Genomic DNA, 14,827 nt, shown 5'->3' with positions numbered 1-14,827 from the left:
GTGTGTATTCACAGTCCACTTACTTTTCTACTTTCTTCATGTAGGGTAGCTCATGTCTGCAGATGGGAAAAAAACAAGTCAATGTCAGAATAAGAAATTCAGACTTCAAACACTAAATTTTCTGTTCTGCTGGATGTTGTTATGTATATGTAATGTTTACATATATATAAAATTTATTGTGGGGACTAAATTTTGGGAATGATCTAGTTCCCATATAGTTAATCTAGCGTACTCCCAAATCAAATGATACCCTAAGCTGCCCAAGGTTTGAAATAATCTCATGAGGTTATGTTTACAGTATGTATAGAATTTTACCTTTGGCAAGATGCTTTTTACAAATGCTATTTCAATTAGTTCTCTTAACTTTATAGAACATTGTTATTCCTGACTCCATTCAGTATATGAACATGAAAGTTAAATGGGTTAAGGAACTAGGTGTAGAGTTACTAGGTGTAGAGTTGGCTGATCAGTGGAATGGCCAAAATACAGTTCCCCTCTTTTTCTCTTTCTGCCACCCTCTGTTCTCTTTAATGCATGTTTGATTTGCTTAATTAGAACAGCAGTAACTATATGAAACAGTTGAACAGGCAAGATAGCCTGAAACATGCAATGACACATTGATCTAGTTTAGTTTTAATTAAGTAAAATTAAAGTCTAGCATCAACACTTTCTACAATATTAAAAATATAGCTTGATCCTGAAACAAATGTAGGCACTCTCTTCCAGTACATAATCATGTTTTTACTTTAAAAAACAAAAGTCAAAGCTACACCATGTATAACTGTTGTGTTTTTCTTTGTTCTGGAGTTGTGAAATACATGGATTCCATCTGTAATGCCAGACCTAAACAAAATCAAACAGGTAACCATGAAAGCTGTTTGTTACGCCTCCTTACATGTGCTGAGGCAGCGCAGGAGGGCTTCTGGAAAGATTATAGGTAGAATTGCCAAGCTTGCAAAAAAAATCACATTTTTACCAAACTCATCCTGCTCATAACAGAAAAGCCAATGAATGGATCCATACAGGAAATGTTGGTGCATATCTACAACAGGGGATGCATTCTTGTCTATTTTCAGTGCGTAGCCTACTTTTACTGGTGGGCAGGAAAATAGAATCTTTAATATTAAAAAATTGTGTCTTAACAAAAGTAACAACAAAACACACAGCATCCAGCCTATCTTTTATTAAGTTATTGTGGAAATTTGGAAATTAGATCAATTAGGTTAGCCTGAGTACTCATCTGTAAAAGCTTTCTTTTTCCTCAAAATGCTTTTACGAAAGAAGCTCTTCCTAGAAACTACATCAGAACCAACAGTGAAAACTAGACTGCAGTGACTCAAGAGTAGGAGTGTTTTACCTATACTATTCTGTCGTTTCCACAGCCAAAACTAGTTCTCATTTCCTCCAGAACAGTGGGCAGGAAATAGGATCTTAGGCGATCTGGAAGTACTGCTGGCTGGCTAAACATCTGAGCTAAAACCCTGGTAGTTAACTCCACACTATGGGCCTCCTAGGTGACAGGATTAACTCTTGAAAGAGCCCTGCAGGTGCAGCTCCTTCAGACCAGGCAGTAGTGCGGACAGACACCAACAGTGATGGCAGGTCATTGCACGGTGTTGACCCATCAGCATAAAAGCCGAGACCTTTCCTCCCACAAGTGCAACACTACATACCACCCCTTCCCCAGCTAGTCTGACTCAGAAGCACCCTAGGGTTGCATTTCCTCCGGAGGACTGCAATAACTGAATACAAAAGATGTTTCAAGAACACCAGTGATCCCAGGAAATCACTTTGTTTTTGACTCATCAGTGTTTACCAGGAAGGAAAAGCCCCAAAGCCAAAAAGTCCTCCCCTGACTCAGCACTACCATGAGTTCAACCCAGCTTAATGGTCCTGTGCCGTCCAGATCCCAGTGCTCAAAGAGAGAGCTAATGCCCCAGTTCTGGGAAGCTAGCAAAGCAAATTATACAAGGAAATTGCCACTAAATTGCTCGAGGCCAGTATGCAATCTTCTTATTCTGCTCCGCAATCTACAAACTTTATTTTAAAACTGGCAAATCCATCAGTCTGAGCAAAATGTGAAATATATCACTAATCATTTCCTCTTCAGGTACTACAATGTTGTTGAAAGCCATCGGGTTAGCTCCAGGAATCCCAGCAGCTTTCAATACACACCTGTCTGCCACACACATCTGTTCCTTACAGTAGGCCAGTAGGTGAGTTTATTCCTTCCAACTTCATCCCCCGTGAGCATTTGTCCCTGAATTTCTCTGAAACATGTGTAACTCCCCAGCTTCAAAACAGCCACTACAGTAGCCTCAAATCCCGCTCCTGAAGCAAGAAACTCTAGCTGGGTGGGTTGGAACCACTGCTGTGTCTTGAGTGCCAACCTAGGCAGCTTCTGCGCCTGCGCAGGACCCATCCCCACCCTCCGCCATAGACCCTCACGTGACTTTGCATAGCACCCAGTCACACGTGGCAGGGAACTCTGTCAGTTACGGCGGTTGAAATGAAGACATGGGGGGGGGGGGGGAAGCCTGTGAGTATTTTTCATGCCCAAGAATATTCTTGATAAAACAAGTATAAAATGTTGAACAACTGTGATTGAGTTAAAAATAGTGCTATCTTAAAGTGAAGCAGTTCTTAATTTGCAATCATCATTTGCAGAATATACAAAAATACAAACGTAACAGTAAAGAGACACATAGTACAGTTATAAAATAGGCAAAAACACAAACGGACATTCCAGCAAAGAGGAGGAGAAGATGGCAAATCAACCCATGAAAAGATGTTTCACCTTGTTTAGCCGCTAAAGAAATGTAAATTGAAAGCAAAATGAGATGTTCCTACACAACTGCCATTTCATTTAAAATAGTAGCAAGTGTACCTTAAGATACTGGATTCCCTTGCCTACACCTGCAGTGTCATGACACACATAAAGAACAGAATGTGACCACAGCTGAAAGACTGTTATAAAGGGGACGATAGGAGGGGAGATGGGGAAAGGAACAGAGAGAAAAGGGGAAAGCTCTAACCTACAAAATTGTATAATAGGAAAGAAGAATTTATTTTTAAAAAAACTTTTTAAAAAAGGTTTATTGATTCTTATTGGAAAGTCAGATTTACAGAATGAAGGCAAGACAGAAAGATCCTTTATCCGCTGGCTCATTCCCCGAGTAGCTGCAGCAGCCGGAGCTAAGCCATTCCAAAGCCAGGAGTTTCTTCCAAATCTCCCATGTGGATACAGGGTCCCAAGGTTTTGGGCTGTCCTCAATTGCTTTCCCAGGCCATAAGCAGGGAGCTAGAAGGGAAGTGGAGCAGCCAGGATAAGAAACAGCACCCAAATGGGATCCCAGGTGTACCAAGACAAGGGTTTTAGCCACTAGGCTACTGCACTGGGCCTGGAAATGAGAATTTTAAAAAACAATAAAAAAAAATTAGTAAACATGGAAGGAGGTTGGATGGGTAACTCCTAGTTTAAGGACTGTGTCCCATGTGTTGCATAGAGACACAGACCAGACTCCCACAATTTCCTGCTCTCTGAACGGAAGTGGAGCCAATAATCATAAGGTAATGAGAGGAAAGGAAAATATTGTCCTGATTTTGTCAACACATGCTGTACATATTTGCTGACATGTTACAAAGTGTATTTAATAGGCATTTTAATTATAAATAACTGAAAATTATAAATAATTTTATTTAGTCTTCCTACAGGAAATAAATATGTTGATATATCCCCCCCACTCTTCCTTGTAACTATATACAATTGAAATAAACTTACAGGAAACAATTTAGTGTATTGGTAGTACCAAATGCTGGTAAAGCTGTGTGGATGCCTTAGACATTGCTGATGGACATGGAAGTAGTAAAACACTCAGTATAGTCATCTGGTAGTTTCTTGTTTAACTTGTGACCCAGCTGTTGCATTCTTGTGCATTCATCCCAGTGAAATAAAAATGTTTGTTCCCACAAAATCCTATGTATAAATATTTACAGAAGAGGTTTATGTAATACCAGAATACTAGAGACTGTTCAAATATCCTGCAACGAGTGAATGGGTAAACAATCTCTAGTATATACATGCAATAGAAATTTACACAACAATTAAAAGAGCTATTGATACATGCAACACTCTAGATGAACTCTAAGGGGATTATCTAAAGCTCAAAACGTTAGAAGCTGAATGTGCTCATTAATGGAGTGATCTCATTGTGACAAGTCTAGAAACGGGGAGTAAAATGAATGCTTCGGTGTTGGTACAAATTCAAGAAAGTGACAGGAAAGGCTTATTTTGTGATAATGGGACTTGATTTCTTTTTTTAAATCCTATGACTTTGGTAAGATATTTGCCATAGAAGCTGCTCAATATTTTAACAATCATTGTTGCACAATCCAAACATGAAAGTATTTAAAGACAGAGTTGGTTTAATTCCATGTAGATGATAATTTGTATATTCCTTTGAAATAAATAGTCCTGATTTATTTATTTTTCAGTGTACAAAGGTGAATTCTGCAGTGATCACGTTAACAGAGATATGTTGATGGTGGTAATTCTAGGAGTTATATGCTATGTTTTTTTTTCTACTTTCCTGTTAGCAAAATACAATAAAATTTATACTCTGTACGGCTTGCTGCATTTTCTCCAATTTTGCCAGCATCCAAATTTTATTTTATTTTATTTTTTTTATTTTTTTTTTACTTATCAGTTTGGGACTGGGTAATAGCAGGGGGGAACATCTTCCTCAGCTTGATGCCTTGTTTGGAAGGAACTTGCTAGAACGATGACTTTTCCTTTGCCATGTATAAATTACTATTAATACTAATGTGCTTGCCTGGATGCTCCTCCTGCCTGGTTCCTGCAGATGCAGCCATTCAACTCAGAACAGTAATTCTGAGACAGCCAAATATTTTTGTGTTTGTTTTTATTTTCAGCGGGAGAGAACTTTGCTCCACTGGTTCAGTTGCCCCAAATGTCCACAACAGGTGAAGGGAGCCAGAGCCAGGAACCAGGAGCTCAGTCCAGTTTTCCTACACGGGTGACAGGAACTCCAAATTCCATGAGTCATCACTCTTGCCTCCAAGAATCTGCATGAATGGGAAGCTGGAGTCAGGAGCTAGTACTGGGAGTAGAACTGAGGCCTTCTCCCATGTGGGATACAGGTGCTTTGTCCAGGACCTGAACCTCCAGGTTCAGAAAGAGCTGTAAAGAGGAAGAGACAGAAATGTGCCTTCCATAAGTTCACTTTCCCAGCATAACGGGCAGCAGGTCAGCAGCAGGCAGTTCAGAAGCGGACAAAGGGTTCACAATTCTGGGTCCAAAGGGATGCCAATGTCACAGATGGCAGCTTTACCATGTACACCACAACCCTGCGCCATTTGAATTGTTCTTTATCCCCCTTTAGAAGGGGCATCTCTTAGAAAGCTTGTGGAGCCTTGGCCTCCCCTGTGGGTGGAGGGCAGTAGCGTGCCAACAGAATTCTTTGTGTAGTACGGTTGTGGCTTCAGCATCTTATTATTGAGAGAAACTTGCCTCTCTTAAATAACAGAGGGAAGGATATTAAAATGCAGGTTTGTGATAAAATAAGACTTGGCCCAGGGTGACCCATGTGTACACGCAGGTGTCCAGGTGTCACAGCCTTGGTAATTAATTTCTCCCTGCCCCAAGTCACTCCATCCATAATAGGCTGTGATACTGATAGCATCTATCCCAGAAGCCATGGATGTGAAGTTTTAAAAAGTGTTTTAAACATACCCAGCCCTGTGCCTGTCACATATGAGGGCTGTGATACATGGTGGTTCCCACTTCTTCTCAGGATCTACTCTGTTCCTTAGCCCCCCCAGGGCAGTTCAAAAAGTAATGGCTGGCAGTGAAGGGGACTGCTCGATGGAAGAGAACAGGGTTAATTAACTTTGCCCAAGAAATGAGTTCCTGAAAAGAATAGGTATAGACTTAGCCTTTAGAAATGGAGTTCTTCTTTTTTTTTAATAGATTGTTTTGTGCCAAGTTAATGGTCACCCTTTCATGTACGTACTATGTATCTATGGGACCTGAAGTTCTTAAGACACCCATGCTTGACTTCTCATCCCTCTCTCTTCCTGGTATCAACGAGCAGGGTTTAATAACTGTGTTTCTGAAGAGTGCAGTGAGGATGACTTTAAACTAAGCAGGCTTCCAGCCTTCCTATGATAACTCTCCTTGTAAAAACATGGAATTCCATGCCCTGAAGTCCCTTGGGAGTGGCGGGGGGCGGGGAGCGGAGAGTTGGGATTCAGAGAACACCAGGCAAAAATATTTTCTCCAAGACGTGACGATACAACTCGTGAGGAAGAGAGGAAAGACCCGGTGGACTGGAATTCATGTGGGATTCCTGGGGAGGGAGTAAATGTATCTGGGAAACTGAAGATGACTTCCTGGAACAAAATGAGGCAGAGAAAGGTTTGCTTGCTTTCAGAATGTTTTCACATATTCTGCGTTAGCAGCATAATACAAAGAAATGGCCCTAACAAGAAACAGGGTTGTCTTCTTCCCAGGCGACAGTGTCTCAGGAACCTTTGCCTGAGAACTCCATCCGTGTGCCCAGGTTGATCACAGCCTCCTTAGTAAGGCTTTGTTAACTGAACACACCTGACAGCATTTGAGTATCTTTGTTGCCTTCCCGCCCCTCCTGCTGCTTCGTGGGATCCAAGTGGGGATTTGAGCACGCAAATTTCAGCAGACAACTGAAAGCTCCCTGCAGACAGGGACTACTAGGTGGCTCCTCACCTCCTCAGAGCTTAGCTGAGACCCTGAAGGCGCATTCCATAAGCCTTTGTGAGGTGGGTGTGTGTGTGGGGGAGGGGGGGATGCCCCTGGAGTGTCCTCAGAACTCACAAGCAGCCTGCAGTTGTGAGAAGAGGTTCTATGAAGAGGCAGGGCTGTCGTGGGCTTGCAAGAATTCTGCAGCCCCTGGGGTGCCAGACGTCAATTTCACCTCCTGGTCCAACCCTTCTTAGGAGGATGTAAAATCGCCTTTCTACTCCAGCCAGAGGGCACTGGTGCGTCCTTGCGCCCCCCTGCGGGGACCCCTCGCGACAAGTGGCAAGGGTAGGTAACCGAGAGGGGGGAGCCAGTCAGCACGTGCAGCCGCCCAGGGGAGGAGGAGGCTGGGCTCACGCAACCCTTAGTCAGCAGCTGAGCTCGGTTTTGAAACAAAAGCCAATGTCCTCCCTCCGAGTCCGCGGCCGGTCAGCTCCTAGGGGGAAGAAAGCCATGCTTCCCAGCCGGTTAGTGGCCCAACTTACTTTTCCAGAGCCTGGGACAAAGGGCCAGCAATTGTACGGGAGCGGGTGGGTTGTTGGGCATGGGGGGACGAGGGGGCACGGATGTCTGAACCCACTCCTTCGCGGCGGCGTGGGAGAAGGGCCGGGGTCTCCCCTGCGCTGCGCAGGGTTGTCCCGGGCGATGCTGCGAGCCCGTATCCCCTTAGGCGTGCGTAAAGCTGAGGCACCTTTGCCACCGCGCCCCAAAGCACAGACACACCAGGCCCCGGTTTCATGAATGAAATCCAATCGTGAAGATATAAATAGCCGAGAAGGCTGCTAACGTCACAGTGCGAGCGGCGGCCGCCAGCTCGTCGGAGCTGGGTGCCGGGTGCTGGGTTCCGCCCGGCCGCCCCGCCTGGGAGCGGGTGGGGGCCGGAGGGGGCGGGAGGAGGCCGGGCCGGCGGGTGGAAGGGGCGAGCCCCTCGCCCGGGCGGGGAAGCGCGGCCGCAGCGTGGGCGAGCCGACTAGGCGAGGCCGTGCCATGCTGCCTTTGTGCAAAGTTGGGCGGCGGGCGGCGCGCCGCGCGCTGGGGCCCCGCACACTCGCGACCGCGCGCAGCCGTGGCTGCTGCTGAGTGGCGGGGCCCCGCTCCCCCCGGCCCTTGAAGGCGGAGAGAGCTCACGTCTCGCTCGGCTGCAGGGTAGGTTCTGTGTTGTGAATGCGCCGCGGTACGAAACTTCTCTGAGCAGCCTCCGGGAGCCCCACCGCCCCGGCCCCCCACGCCTGGTAGATGGGGGCCCGGGCTGTGCCCTGCAGCCAGCAAAGCCCCAAGAGAGTTGTGGGGCCGAGCTGCTCTCGGAGCCGCCCTACCCTTTCGGTGAGGCCGGAGACCCTCTCTCTCCATCTGAGGCTCAGCAGAGAGATTTCTAGGAGTGCCCGCACAGCCGCACCCCTAACTTAGAGCTGAGCAAACGTACAACAGGCACCCGGGGCAATCAGGCTGCTTCGGGAAGCGGGTGGCATCTCCCGACTAGAAAGGGCTCTTTTCCTAGGAGTGACAGTGGGAGTGTGGGTACCGGGAGGAGTTGGAAAGGGGGACACGCCAGCCCCAGGGGCGTTTGCGCCCCAGGGAGACTAGATCGAACGACCTGCTGGCGGTTGGCGCGCCCCTCCCTCCGCCCACCCGAGTCTCGGGATCTGTTGTGAGTTGCTGGGGCAACCGCAGGAGCTGCCAAGAGGGGTTTGCAGAACTCCTTACCTGGTTTGTGAGTTCAGCTTTCGGGGAAACCAACCATTGGGGGAGACTTGCAGGAAAAAGAATCACCCCCTCCCCCTAAAAGGAAGTGGAAGGAAGGCACGACTTTGTCAAAAATTATCATGAGGTCCTACTGACAGCTGCACCGTTTCCATCGCCAGCAGTATCAAACATCTCAACTGAGGAGCAATGTCAATATTTAGACTGGGACAAGCCAGAAAGTTAGAAGGGAGCGCCAAGCTCAAGGTTTTGACTTGGCTTTGCACGTCAGCACACAAGCTGTGCCTTTGGAGCTGACTGTACACATTTGCTGAGGGAGAAAAATGCATGAAGGTTGATACATATAGATATATATATATAGATATATATACAATATATATGATATGTATATATACCAACATTTATGTGTGTGTGTGTGGAGAGAGAGAGAGAAAGAGGGAGGCAGACCCCCAGATCCAGTAAGTTCAGACGAAAGTGGTGGTGCTGACTTTGGACTTCCCCAACTGGGGGTGTTCCGGAAACGCTGCTGAGCCCCCAGCACAAGCTCAGCTTGAGGTTTCACTGGTTGGGGGCGCTCACACCCCGACGCTTGTTGTGCTGCATCCTCTACACCAAACAGGTTCTAAACTACAAAGAAGCGGTAGTTATCAGTGGTTTTCCTCTTTGCAAGTTTGCTCACTTTCAGCAGACTGTGAAAAGTCAACAGGCTGTTTTTAGAAAAGTCTTGGGCTTCTCTAAGTATTGTATTTGTTTACAAACAGTATTTAGAAAGGAAATGAATATTTCATTTCCAGTAACCTTGGAGATACCTAAGAGAATCACTCGGTTGCCAGGAAATAACCACAAGCTCGTTTCTGTATAAATAACCGCTTCATATTGCTCCACAGGTGAACTGGATAGTAAATTATTTTGTTTTTATAAAAAGTTGCCACTGAGATTCCTACATTGTGTTTGGACCTGTTAGTGGGAAAGAGGTCCAGCCAGTTGATCCCAGTGTAGAAGGCTCTGAAAAAAAAAAAAAAATCAGGAGGCAGTGAAATCTCAGTCAGGATTCTAGACTTGCCCATTATTGTCATTTTTCCCAGATCTTGAAAGTGCTGTAAATTTTAAGCCTGGGGATGATTACGGAGGTGGAAAAAATTGTCAGGTTATTAGTACAATAATACAACTTTTTACCTTACAATTGTAACAGTAAGTCAGAGTTATTTGATTTTCTTATGCTTATATGGCCAAAAAAAAAAAATACTATTTGGGAAGAATATTGTGCCTACTTCCATGAATGCTGTATTCTGAAACGCCCTTAACGTTTTGGCTGTTGCACTCCAATAGTTAATAGCCAAAGGCTTTTTTTTCTGTATCATTCCCCAATGTTCATATATGTATTTTCATAAAAGCTGCAATATGCTACCCTAGCTATTTCAGCATATATTTGACCCAATCAAATGTCACTTCAATGCTGACACTAAGCCAAAGTCGAGTCAGTTTTTTACCCTTTCTTGGGAGGGTTGGGAAGAAGGGGGGAGGTGAGAAAAGAACATATGCTGAAATTTTTCCTGACTCCTACTGTGCTCCTGGCAGGCAGTGGGATTTATAAAGTATTTCTCTCTCTTATGTAGGTAAGTCCAGCCGTGAGCAGGGTGTTCTGTTCTTCGCTTCCAGCAAGCCAGGTCAGTGTCTTTCTTCATGACCACAGATTGATCACATCCTGTGTCTAATTTTGAGCATGTGTTTCAGAGCAGGTCTCTAAAATACTCAGCTATGATCACTACCAGTTCAGTCATTCTGTTTACATGTGAATACCGTCAAGCTAGAATTAGTGTGTCCTTTTAAGATTTCCATTTTAATTTGGTGATCAAGAAGTGCCAGACAGCCAAGGACACTGAGAACCTGGGTGCCCAATAATTGACGTTTCATTTTGATTCTGCTCTTGCCCTTCTGGAGCGGAAAGAAACGTAATACAATAATATATTCTTGGCTTTTACTGAGCATGAACCCCTGTTCCGGTCACATGCTGATTTCTTTACACTTATGTTCTGATTTCATCTCTAAAAAGAAAGTTCCTGGGAAGTGAGACCACTCTCTTGATCCCCAAACTAAGAGTGAGGAGTTAGAAAGTTCAAATAAGATGTGTTCATTTCTCACGTCTGTAAATGGCACAAGTGGGACTCTTTATGTTAAGTTTTGACTTAAGCTGAGACCTTAACTGCTGGTTGAAAAAGGTCTCCCCCAACAGGGAAACAAGCCATAAAAGCTTAAGTGACTAGCCTAAGTTAACTTTGTAGTTACAGCTCATATAAGTATGTCAAGGGATCAGCTGTTATAAAATCATAAATTCCATTCTCTTATGTAAAAACAGTGAAGTTAGTATTCATATATACTTTTTCATATGGCAATGTCAGAGATTAGAAACATTTACCATAAGTATTTTACAGATGTAAGGAGCAAGATATTAAGCATTCATGCGTGAGAAACTGGACAGTAAATAAAAATCATACATGCAAGAAGACTAGATTAGGGGTCAATGTACATTTATGAGAAAGGCAATATTTTCCACTGTGTGTGATTACTTTGGGATTCCATATATGCGTGGAGAGATCATTCCAAGCGCAGTTAGGTTTGGTTTGGTTTTTCAGTCTGGATAGATGATAAATGAGTGAGTCTTAGAGAAGACAGTGTACATTTCAATCCAATAGGGCAGAGTATGCACTCATTCAGAATCACTAAATTATGCTATCACAAACTCAAACACATGATTGCTTCAAAAGTAACAAAGTTGTATCCCAGTCTGCACAGTATCATTCAAAAGCATTATAATTTGGCATGATGCTTGCAAATACTGGATTTCTCCAGGAGCTCCAGTTTGTCAGAAAGGCACTCCTACATGGATTTGGGTAATGGCCAATATAAGAATCAGCCAGGTATTTTTTCATTTTTGCCTGAAATGACAGCCTTCTTTTCTCCATCCTCCATCGTCTTTGTGTAGATTTCTTCTTGGAGAGTTTTTCAGAAGAGGGGCTGCTTTAAAAAATGAAACAGAAGAACAAAATGCTTTAAAAAAACTTTAGAAACTGTGTTTTAATTATACCGATAACCCCATCTCAAGCTAGTAGCCCTAAAAGCCAGTTTAGTTAAGAGATAATCCCGTCTCATGATGCTTTTATTTATCTGTACTGTAACAGGTGTCTGTAGAGTGGATCAGCACAACATCTATCACATTCCATAAGAGCACTGTTGTTACTGTTAAGACATCCTTAAAGGCCAAGGACTTCACCATTAACTCTCATATGATTAGTTGTGATAATTACATGTCATAAAAACTAGTACAGCAGTCATAAACTTATAATTTATTAAAACAGTAAAATTACACCCTAAATCACATGATGTTAGAGACAAAGGAGGTCTTGAGATTGTATTTCTATTACTAATCACTTAATTAGCGACTATTTGCCACTTTTGGACTTCAGAAGGATTTGGTTACTATGTGTGACTTGCTTCTATAACAATAGCTAGAAGCATTTGAAATATGGTTCATTTTTGCTTGGGATATTTACTAGAATAAAGTGGGAGTTTTATAGCTTTTGATTGACCTTTATTTTAACAAGCAGTGAGTTCAGGTGCATCATCTAAAGGCCTCCCTCTAGAGGGTTTAACTCCTTAACAGAGTTTAAGGAGTACAGGGGATTTGAATCTGGATCTTGAGTTCTTTTCTCCACTGACTTTTCCCAATTACTCTCACAAAACAAAACCCCTTGGAATAGGAAGTAAAAACAAGTCTCAAAGAGTGTGTGGAGAGTATGAAAGTGGTCAGGAGTGGCCACAAGTGGGGATACTTTGGGTAGAGGCTGGAGGCAGTCAACTCCAATAGATGAGATGTTTACGATTATAGATTGGTTATTGATTTGTTTTTTGAGCAGGACCGGTTTGCTTCCTAGTTTGTAACTGAAATAAAAGCCACCTCCTTCTCTTCCTGACACCTTTTGTTTTTAACGTGCATAGATCTGAACTTAGGAGGCAAGCAAATAAGGATGTTGAAACTGAAAATTCGGTGTGACAGCTGCTCTTTTCTGTCCCTCCAGCTGTGCCCTCCAGTACTTCGATATGTCTCTGACTGGGTTTTGTTCATCACGGGATGAGTTAGCTGCATTTAGAAAGAAAGAGATGCCAGTTTGGCTAGAAGGAAACAATTTCATTTCTCCACTCTGCACCCGAGTTTATTTATTGCATGGTCACAGGTTAATGGCAAATTTCCAGTGTTAAGAAGGTTGTGCTCTTCAGCTGCATCCTACCGTAAAGAGATACCCTTTGAATTGTCACTTAACCTAAGACCAAACTCTTGTGATTTCAGCAATAACAATAACCAACAGTCACTACGCCTCTATGTCCTGGACGCCGCTAGTAAGTTACAGCTGCTACTTTACTAACAATTCCAAGTTGACATAGACAAAGCATAGAATATATAGGTGTTAAGTTCATGAACTTATAGAAAACAGAGCTTGGACTTGCACCCAGGTCTAAAATATTCAAGAACTTGAATCTACGTTTATTCTAAATAAATGCCCCGGGGATAGGTGGACTTCAAGTCACTTTATTACAGATGATTCTTTTTGCTTATGGATTTATTTGTTTATATAACCTGAATGGCATAGCAGTCTTGCACAGAAATATATGCTAGTTCTTGAGATCATTTCTAATCTATTCTGGCACAAATCACAATGTTAAACAGATGAGTTAAAGAAAGTTGAATTATGGCGTCAGGAGAATCCGTGGGGATCCTTGCTACAGACTTACACAGGTGAGAAACTTGGGCACTCAGAGGAGCAATGTAATTTGACTGCTTTCATAGTTAATAAGTGACATTGCCTGAACTGAACCCAGATTTCCAGATCCCAGCTCAGGCTCAATGCCATTACATAACGCAGCCTGAAAAGTGCTAAGTTGCTTAAGCCCTCCCACCTAACCTAAATTATGACTGGCATGTATGAAATGCTTCCAAAAGCTAAGGCACATCAAGAAATGGGTGATAAGGAGATTCCAGCATTGTTAAAGATAGAGTGGGTACTAGAAGAAACTTCAGTTATCTTCCGTGGTGCAAAGATATAACAGTCCTTTTTTTCTTATTGAAAATACAGCTCTCCTCTGATTTGGGCCTAAGGCATCTTTGTTATGCTATCAATGTGGGGCTTCTTAATTTTTTCCCAACTCTGGCTTTTTACTACCTGGATGAAATATGTTTTTGGACTTCACTTTGATCATCTGTAAAGTGGGAGTAGTATCATCTCCCCTAGAGGATTATGAGGATTTTACAAAACCACACATATAAAACCCATAATAGGTGATCAGTGAAGAGCTAGCTCTATTCTTGTCCGTGTTAGAATATCCCAAAACAAAGTGTCATAAAACATTAGAGTGGTCGTGTTATTTTGACATCAAATGCACTAGAGTCAGTTGAATTTTGATAAGATGATTGTTATAAGAACCCTAATTCCTAGGTTAAAAAGGAAACAAAATCAGACCCAGACATCTCTGAGAACAGATGTACTTCACAATGTAAGGTTGCCAGAGTTGGCTGCAGCGACTTTATTGCTTTAGTTTCTGCCACACGTTACATCCAGGCCTGTATGGAGTCCTGTTGCTCAGAGTGTCTTTGAGATATTGTCTCTAACTTGATTCTACATAGACTCTTTCCGTCCAAAGCAACTCTTAGATTTTCAGCCAAGTAAATAAGAAATATTTACAGAGAATATTATTGCCAGTAGAAAGCTTTTGCTTTTCGTTGCAAAGCATTTGAGACTTTCTCAGGTTTGTCTCAGTTACATTCTAGTTTTGACTACTCGTGGAGCAGGTGGGAAGATGGAGTGCTGGCCTTGCCTTTTTCTTGTGTCGTACGTTACTGACTGAAGTATTGGTCAGAACAACATAAACACTACAATTTGTCCCTTTTGCCCTCAGCGCTTGATAACGACCCTGGCCTAAATTGCAGCTCTGGGTTTGGTAACACTCTTCTGCTCAGCTGCCACACTTTATCATGTGGTTCTTGATGCCCTGCTGGGATTTTTGGAATGAAGTCTTTGGCAACATGTCCTATTCATCATATGCCGAGATAAAGACAACTATTCTGAGTTTTTCATACTTGTACCTGATTTTCCTTTTTCCCTTATTAATTCAGGAACCCTCAAATAGAATTCATTTTCCTGGTGACACAGTTTCCCTTTAGTATTTGGCAAATATTCAAATACATTGCAAGGTTGAGTGCCCTTTTCTTCAAGTTGTCTCCAGTGCTGCGAAGTGATTTGTCTCGGGCTAGAAACTTAGAAACCAGCGATCGCTAAA

The 14,827-nt window shown here is 43.2% G+C and overlaps 1 protein-coding gene across 3 annotated transcripts in view; it reads left to right on the top strand.

Annotated features, from left to right (window-relative positions):
• RHOBTB1 (Rho related BTB domain containing 1) overlaps positions 1–14,827 on the top strand; it is a 123,832-nt gene that overhangs the window by 51,616 nt on the left and 57,389 nt on the right. The window contains exons 1-2 of one of the 3 annotated variants that reach the window (XM_040975818.1): positions 7,587–7,667; positions 10,134–10,164. The gene's annotated coding sequence lies outside the window, so the exon portion shown is untranslated. Of the gene's footprint in view, positions 1–7,586; positions 7,668–7,851; positions 7,943–10,113; positions 10,165–14,827 lie in introns of those variants that run through there. The other 2 variants (XM_040975817.1, XM_040975816.1) reach the window with 2 other exon arrangements.

Source organism: Ochotona curzoniae, unplaced genomic scaffold, assembly GCF_017591425.1.
Source record: "Ochotona curzoniae isolate NIBS_2020 unplaced genomic scaffold, NIBS_Ocur_1.0 contig_2692, whole genome shotgun sequence".
Taxonomy (NCBI): Eukaryota; Metazoa; Chordata; class Mammalia; order Lagomorpha; family Ochotonidae; genus Ochotona; species Ochotona curzoniae.
This window is presented reverse-complemented; position numbering and strand designations above follow the sequence as displayed.